The 8,679-nt window shown below is 38.8% G+C and overlaps 1 long non-coding RNA gene across 1 annotated transcript; it reads right to left on the reverse strand.

Moving 5' to 3' along the window:
* Positions 1 to 4,785: 4,785 nt before the first annotated feature.
* LOC141481934 (uncharacterized) lies at positions 4,786 to 7,036 on the reverse strand. The gene is made up of 2 exons (XR_012465254.1): positions 6,516 to 7,036; positions 4,786 to 6,272 (listed from the first exon to the last, which is right to left on the reverse strand). It is a non-coding gene; the product is annotated as an uncharacterized lncRNA (long non-coding RNA).
* Between the last annotated feature and the right edge of the window lie 1,643 nt (positions 7,037 to 8,679).

An 8,679-nucleotide genomic window follows, 5' to 3' on the forward strand; every position in this document is an offset into this window, starting at 1 on the left:
AATGGGAAAAACTATGTTTCTAGCTATTGGCTTTCTCAGTGCAGTTGGCTCCTGTTGGTGACTTCATGCATACAAGTATATGTAGTTTTCAGCAAACAAGTGTTGCTCATCCTTCTAGTGAGCTGCACCGCGCTGGCTAGGTCAATAGCCAGGAACACGTATCTGCGGTTTTGACCCATTTCTTAGTGTTATGTTTACTATTTCACCTCTTTTTGAGTCGTATCAAATATATATCAAATATATTTTGGGATAGTTCGTCACGACTGACGCTAAGGTCTCTGGTGTACATCCGTTCGTCTTTGATACAACTAGGACGTTTCGGCAAAATGCTCTATTCATTTGTCGTATCTGTCGATGTTTGTGTGGAGGGGTGGATTTTTGGGAAATCCTTAAGGGTACCGCCCCTCACCCCACACCAACAGGATTTCGCAGGGCTTCCTCCCGCTCACCGAACCCGGAATTACTTCCTTACATCTACTTAGTGTGGCTAACCAAGAGACAGGACCATCGGCAACGTTCGACCGAACGTTCGTACAAGTTAACTAAGCTCTTCTTTCGCCAGAGAGTGCTCGCGTCGCACACCTGCCCCCGCCAACCATGCCAAATCAATTGGGAATATGGGCCCGGAAGTGGCCGGTCGGGGTCCTAAGCTCGGATACTAGTAGCTCCGTCCAACCGGGGTCCGACACCTCAAGCGTCTGCCTTGGTACCCTCCAAGACTAGACTCGGATACTAGAGCCCGGAAGGACCGCAAGCCCCGACACCTCGAACGCTCGGATCCGTACAGAAGCAGGCGAGGATCACGGAACAGCATAAGCCGTCCAGTGCCTCGGTATGGGGTTGCAATGCACCCATGAATGGATTACCGCATCCCCGTATCCCTTTACCCGCTAGTGGAGCCGCTGCCCCTAAGAGGCCAACGCCAGTTGGAGATGAGGCTCGCTAGCCTCCAGCCGCGAGCGGGCACTCACCTCCCCCCTAGAACTCATGTTAGGAAAGTTCCCTTTCCAACGTTTGATGAGTAACCGTCGAGGACTCTTTCGAGCATCCTCTACCACACATCATATGTCGAAGATGTCGCGCCCATTACCCGTGTAGGTGCGGGATAGGGCGGTTCATCAACAACTTTTGGGTGTACACCGTGTGGTCTGCACCGCATACCCTTACGTTACCCCGAAGGGCACTCATGTTAGGAAAGTTACCTTTCCAGCGTTGGATGAGTAACCGCCGAGGGCTCTTGCGAGACACCTCTCCCACACATCTAGCTTGAAACCGGCCAACGACTGTTACCTGCAGGTGCGGGATTGGGTGGTTGACCGATAACTTTACTGGGTGAGTGCCGTGTGGTCTGCATCGGGGGACTGTCAAACACCCATAAGAGAGAGACAGTGATCCCCCGCCACTCACCTCGCCAGACTGGAAGCATACCGATTATTGTTCCGGACGATGCGTTCGCTGTTGGTGGTTTACTGGCCTTGGTTTTAGATATAATGGTTCTCCATGCATCTAAGAGAGAGAGTTTGCGTTATCCTTTTCATTTAAACTGACGATCTCCCCAACTACGATTGACTTCGTCATGATTTTGGTTTTCTAGTGCTGAACAGTTTGCAAGAGTTCCAGGCTGAAATTTATTCCTGGTGTTGAGCCAAGACAAATAGCAGACATTTTCGGAGATCTGTGACTATGCGTACAACATTGGAGGTACACCGGCTTCCCTGTCGGCGCAGGCTTCATCTATAAGTTGCCAGAGAGGAGAGGAACCGTTTCTGATCAATCATTTACGGTTCTTCAGGCGGTTCAATCTACTCAGATTGTCGGAGCGTTCTCGACTTTTCCTAGACCACTTGAACGTCCAATACTCCAGCATCAAGTTCACCATGAAGGCTGAACAAAACCAAAGAATAGCATTCTAACCCACTAAAAACTCACGCACATTAATAGATACCTTCACGCACTATCGAGTCACCATACTAGTTGAAAAAGGGGAGTCATCTCTACTCTAACTGACCGAGCTCAGAAAGGCTCAGAAAGTTGCACGCACGTATCTACCATAAATTCCCTAGGGCCAAAAACAAAACTGGAAACATATCTTCAGAACGGTTTTCAAACCCACCATATATTATTAAGAAAGTGCATCCGAAGCGCAGGTGTCGGCTGCAGACAGAAGAGACCTACTATCAGCAGCAGGGGTGTATAGCATACTGTGAACTTGTGGAAAGGTATAAATCAGAACCACCAACAGATCCTTGGGAACAAGGTTGAAGGAGCATGAAAGAAACTAAAGACTAGGCCAAACGGCTGTGGCGTAACACGCACTTAGTGGAGGAAACCACAGGATTCTGTTTGGAAACACGAAACTCGTTGCCCCCAACCAGGGATACTGTAGCCGACTGGTACGGGAGGCTTTAGAGACCCACAAACACACGGATAATTTCAACAGAAAAGAAGAAGCTGTGAACCTCAACTGAATATGAAATCTAATTCTGAGGAAGTTCAAGAATAGCAAACAACATGACGGCAGGTGGTAAAGGTTCGAGGACTGTTATTGACAATTCACCTGATTCAGGTACAGGTATTAGTACACCAAACTACCTGTGTCAACATAAATACCCTTCCTGCAGGCGTAATATCCAGTCATTGGAAATAACTCAGGAAGAAATTGAAAAAATCGACGGCTTTTAAACCCGAAAAAAAGTGACAATGATTCTCTGAAGATGTCAGTCACTCGAATTGGCAAAACCAAATGGTTGCCTGAAAACCGTGACAACAAACGATTTCAAAATATTGCCGCGAAAATATTGTAACGGATCTGAAGCCACCCCTGACCAGTACGCCAGCCGAATCATGTAACAAACATAAATGACATCAGCGCGAAAGAATGCAGTCGGCAGCCGCCGGTAAAACTCTAGTTGATTACCGAACCGACTACAGATTTCTAGAAAGGACCGTTACATTATATAAGCACGCCTTCTCGACCGAAGACAGCAGTTCAGAAAGTGAATCGAGCGGCTAAACCAGAAATTCAAATAGTGGAAATAAATTGAGCGTTAATGTTGTAAATGAATCAATCAATCAATCAATCAAACATTTATTGAATCAGTGTTCATTTACAATCACATTAGGCAAACATCATCATAAAATACTGGCTGATACAACAGGTCAAACTATTATAGAAAACAAATACAAAGCATAACTTAAATAAAAATGAAATCACTAAGCTACAATCAAATTATGATTATGACTCAAGGAGAAACTCATCCACAGAGTAGTATGCTTTTTGCAATAGAAAAACCTTAAGCTTCCTTTTAAAGACATTGATGTTTGAGGACTTAATGTCATTACTAAGCTTATTATATAGTTTAATCCCACAGCACATGGGGTGATTTTTCGATACTGTCAATCTACTATAAGGCTGATAAAGTTGAAGGTTATTTCTGGTGAAATGTTCATGGATTTGCTCATTTCTAGGAATAATTGAAATATTTTTTCTTATATATATCAGAGTTTGGTAGATATACAAACTAGGCATTGTTAATACACTATAAAGAATGAATAATGGCCTGCAGTTTGCACTTGAAGATGCCCCAGCCAGAATTCTGATTACCTTTTTCTGAATAACAAACACTTCATCAGCTTTAGCTGATAAGCCCCACTGTTCAAGACCATAGGAAATCACTGACTGAATTAAACTGTGGTATAAAAGCATGAGAACATCAAAAGAGACTGTTTGTTTCAACCTACGAAGTAAATATATATGTTTACTGAGCTTCAGTTTGACACTATCAACATGGAAACTCCAGGTAAGTTTATTATCAATATCAACACCCAAGAATTTAGTACAATTAACTTGATGTAAAGTTTCATTATTTAATCTTACTAAATAGCTTTTATCAATAGTTATATTTTTAGTAACAAAGTTGAGCATTTGAGATTTGGCAGAATTTAGCAGCAGACCATTTGTAGAACACCACTCCTCAATTTGATCAGTTACTTCATTAGCTTTGACAATTACTTCGGACATAGTTTCCGCAGATACCAAGATATTAGTGTCATCCGCAAAAATTATAATAATGGAAGCTTTCGAACAAAATTTCGGAAGATCGTTAATAAAAACCAAAAATAAAAGAGGTCCTAAAACAGAACCTTGAGGTACCCCTCTTACTATACATTTACTTACAGAGTTAATTCCATTCACACAGACCAGCTGACTACGGCCAGTCAGGTAAGATTTAACCCAATTCAATGCAGGACCACGTATACCATAAAACTGCAATTTGTGTAGCAGTATGTCATGGTCAACGAGGTCAAAAGCTTTGCTCAAATCAAAAAATAACCCCAGAGTTTGCTGTTTGTTTTCCAAGATTTCCAACACATGTTTAATGAGTTGATCAATTGCGCCAACAGTGGATTTATTTCTTCTATAAGCATTCTGACTAGAAGAAAATAATCTAAATGATTCAAAGTAATCATATAATCTTTGATAGAAACAGTATTCAATAATCTTAGAAAACTGACTAAGTAGCGAAATAGGCCTGTAAGATGCACAGTCAGATCTCGAGCCCTTATTTTTATATATTGGCAAAACCTTTGACATTTTCAGTATATCAGGAAACCTCCCCTCTATGAAAGTGGAGTTAACTATATGAGTCAAAGGCTCAGAAATTACATTGGCAACGTTTTTTATAACAAGACCAGGAATTTCATCAATACCGGACGATTTTTTCTTACAAACTTTTTTGATAACTTGTTCAATTTCCATCTTAGTTGCTGGATATAAAAAAATACTTTGATGTGAAGATGACATATAATTAATATTTTTAGTATCAGGTTTGGATATGCTACTGCTAACAGTTGAAAAATACTCACTAAAAAGGTTGCATATAGCAAAATCATCAGAAAGAAGGACCCCATCTTCAGCACTTTCTAGACAAGGTATTGCATTGCCAGAATAACCAGTCTGGGATTCCTTGATGATTTTCCAGGATTCTTTCACTTTATTATCAGCAGAAGAGATTCTATCATCATTGCTAGTTTTCTTAGCATGTTTCAATTTATCCTGATATATTATTTTAAGTTCCTGATATTCCCTCTGATATAAACCATTTTTATATACTTTGTTCAGCTCAGATAACTCGGTTAACCTTCTACTGATTTCTCTCAACTCAGTAGTTATCCACCTGGAGTCACCAGATTTTTTTATCTTGACTACCTTTTTTGGAAATGAAGTATCAAAATAATAGGAAAATTTATTATAAAAACTATCAAACTTAGAATTTGCTTCAACTGAGTCATACACTGAAGACCAATCAGTCTCCAGCAGTAAACTAGAAAACTTCTCAATATTGTAGTCATTAAAACATCTCTTGTGAGTTTCTTGGTTATGGTCAACCTGATCATAGCAGAAAGTTGCCAGCTGGAAAGTGTGATCAGATATATAGGAATGATTAATGGAGTAACTAATAGGATTAGAAGTAGACAAAATATTATCAATACACGTTGCTGAATCACCCCATATACGAGTAGGTTCACTTATAATAGCACTAATGTTATGTTGCTCAAGTATATTTATGAAGTCAGTTCTCTCATTAGTAAACCTTAACATATCTATGTTAAAGTCACCACAAGCTATTAATTCTAAGTTTTTATACTTACTATACAACATCACAAGTAATCGATCAAATGAATCAAAAAAAGTTAAAGTATTACCAAGAGGTGATCTATATACCGATAAAATTATTATAGTTTTATTCTTACCGTTTAACGCTAATGCACATACCTCAATATCTTGCTCTATACTAATTTCTATAGGAATGTTATTTACTTGCAAGGATTTTTTAGCAAAAATGCATACCCCTCCCCTGATACGTTTCTCCCTACAGAAAAAAGAGATTAAATTATAGTCAGTTATTTGAAAAGATGAACACTCTTGTGATTTAAGCCAGCTCTCACTAATACATAGAATATCTGGAGAATGTTTGTCTAAAATCATCTCCAAATCAAGTGACTTATTGTTACAACCCTGTACATTGAAGTGCATCACACACAATTCAGCACAGATTTCAAGTTGACATATACTCTTGTTAACTACTTGACTGCTATTGGGCTTCGAAAAATCCTGACAACTGAGAACTCCTTGGTTATCAATTGATATAACTGGTACTAAGTTGTAGTTGCAGTTTGTTTGGATGGATGAAAATTTTCTCTAAACTTAAACCTCCTGATTACGGATCCCTCTGGCCAGATGGTTGGTTCGTATACTTCCTGGACCTTGTCTAAAGGAAAAGTTACTTTGTAAGTGGAATATCGCTCATTCCTATTCCATTCTACACACTCAAATGGTATTTGAGGTGCCGAATCTTTTAATAAATTCAGTAAATCTTCAGACTTTACATCAGCACCAATACGAGAAACGTGCAAATGTCCCAATTTTGGGATTGTTTTGAAATTTGCGGATTTATTGCTACCAAGTATAGGTTTGTATTTATTTACATTGTTTTTATGTGGGGAATACCTACTGGGATTTCCACCAGTTTTTACTTCAAATTCGTTATCAGAAGACAGAGTTTTGTTCGGTATGTTGTTCACCTTTTTTACTGTATGGCTATAAAGTTTTTTTGGAATATTCTCAGTTGTAGATATTTCAACTGGATTCGCTTTTCTGCTACTAGATGGCAATATTGGTAAGGAATCTGAGTTATTCAATTGTTGTTTCAATAGGTATATTAGATCTTCCTGCTCTTGGGCCCTTTTTTCTAAATGAAAAGACAGTTTACTCACAGATTCAAATTTGTCTTTGATGTCAGTCACTTCTTTCAACCTTTTATTACAGTCACCACAGGTTATGTTTGCTCTTGTAGCATGAACATTTCCTTCAACACTATTGTTTAGAACTTTATCACTGATTCTGTTTATATAATTCTTCAACTGGATGCTTGTCACCACTACTGGTACTTTTAAAGTAATTAACATATCAATTAGCTCATTTTTTTTGAGCTTATTTAGCTCTGTTGTTAAAATCGCAACTTCATGTTCAGCCGCCATATTGACATATTTGTGACATTGGTTTGTGATTAGTGGAATATTGTTGGAAATAAATTTGTTTGAGACAGGTAATTCTTCAATTTGTTACAATATGAATCTCCACATTGAATCATTTCGCAGTTCTCAATGACGTTAGCGCATACCAAGTCTCTTGCCTATTGTTATTATAATTCGTTCGAGGGAGATATCCATATCAACCGGACTAAGTCAAATCCATATTCAGAGTAAATACGCGCTTTCAACAGATGGGCCGATTCCCAAACTCCGAGGCGCCACAATGCGCCGCCCCTGAATTTACATATTATAAATGTCTTTCCCACTTCTACATATTACAATAATACCATTTACATCCAGGCAATTCAATCGTCTCCAGAAAGTAAGTAAATATTCGTATAATAGAGTAATATGCTGACGTCTTTGTTTAGCGGAACTTATTTCGGATTCACTCCAAATGAACGATATTTCATTTAGTTATCGAAAAACTGAAGAGTACAGCAGAACAACTTTTTCGACGAAATGAGTTTTTCGGTGGTTAGTCGACCAATGAAAAATAATCAATTCAGATGAGTAGATCAGTCAGAACTCTGTTTGAAAAAATAGCACCTTGTCCTAGGCAAAATTCAGACAATACTAGTTGTTGCCCGCGGCTTCACACGCGTAGAATTTGGTGGTTGTAGAACTAATCAGTACTATATTGTTGTATCGCTGCTGTTCCAATAATTTGACAGAATCAGAATCAACGAACTTACCGTGCGCAGCATTATAGAACAGTGCTTTCAAAAAATGGTTCTACAGCGCCATCTAGTAGCGAGTTACAGAAAAATTGATAGCCAAAAAACGTTCTCTATGAAAAATTACTTACACATGTCGAGTTTCATCACGATCGGTTGAGCGATGTAGAAGTTTATCACTTACCAACCAACCAACCAACATCCATTTTTATATATTAGAAGTATTGATTAGTACTATATTGCTGTATCGCTGCTGTTCCAATGATTTCACAGAATCAGAATCAACGAACTTAGGCGTGCGCAACGTTATAGAACAGTGCTTTCAAAAAATTGTTCTACAGCGCCATCTAGTAGCGAGTTACAGAAAAATTGATAGCCAGAAAACCTTCACTATGAAAAATTACTCACACATGTCAAGTTTCATCACGATCGGTTGAGCGATGTAGAAGGTACCAGAAGTTACCAACCGAGCAACCAACAAACATCCATTTTTATATATTAGAAGTACTAATTAGTACTATATTGCTGTATCGCTGCTGTTCCAATGTTTTGACAGAATCAGAATCAACGAACTTAGGCGTGTGCAACGTTATAGAATAGTGCTTTCAAAAAATTGTTCTACAGCGCAAGTTACAGAAGAATTGATGGCCTTTAAACCTTCTCTATGAAAAATTACTAATACATGTCAAGTTTCATCACGATCGGTTGAGCGATGTAGAAGTTTATCACTTACCAACCAAGCAACCAACCAACATACATCCATTTTTATATGGATGAATTTCAGAATTGGTATGTCGATAACATTCAACCCATACCATGAAGTTGATTGGAAATATTTTCCAAAAAACATTGTATAGTGTTCTGATAGTGCTGAAAAATGCGTCCAGTTTATAATGAGGTAGCGACT

The sequence above is a fragment of the Leptinotarsa decemlineata genome, unplaced genomic scaffold (genome assembly GCF_025532065.1).
Source record: "Leptinotarsa decemlineata unplaced genomic scaffold, Ldec_3_MD MMD2_tig00000576_RagTag_RagTag, whole genome shotgun sequence".
Lineage (NCBI taxonomy): Eukaryota > Metazoa > Arthropoda > Insecta > Coleoptera > Chrysomelidae > Leptinotarsa > Leptinotarsa decemlineata.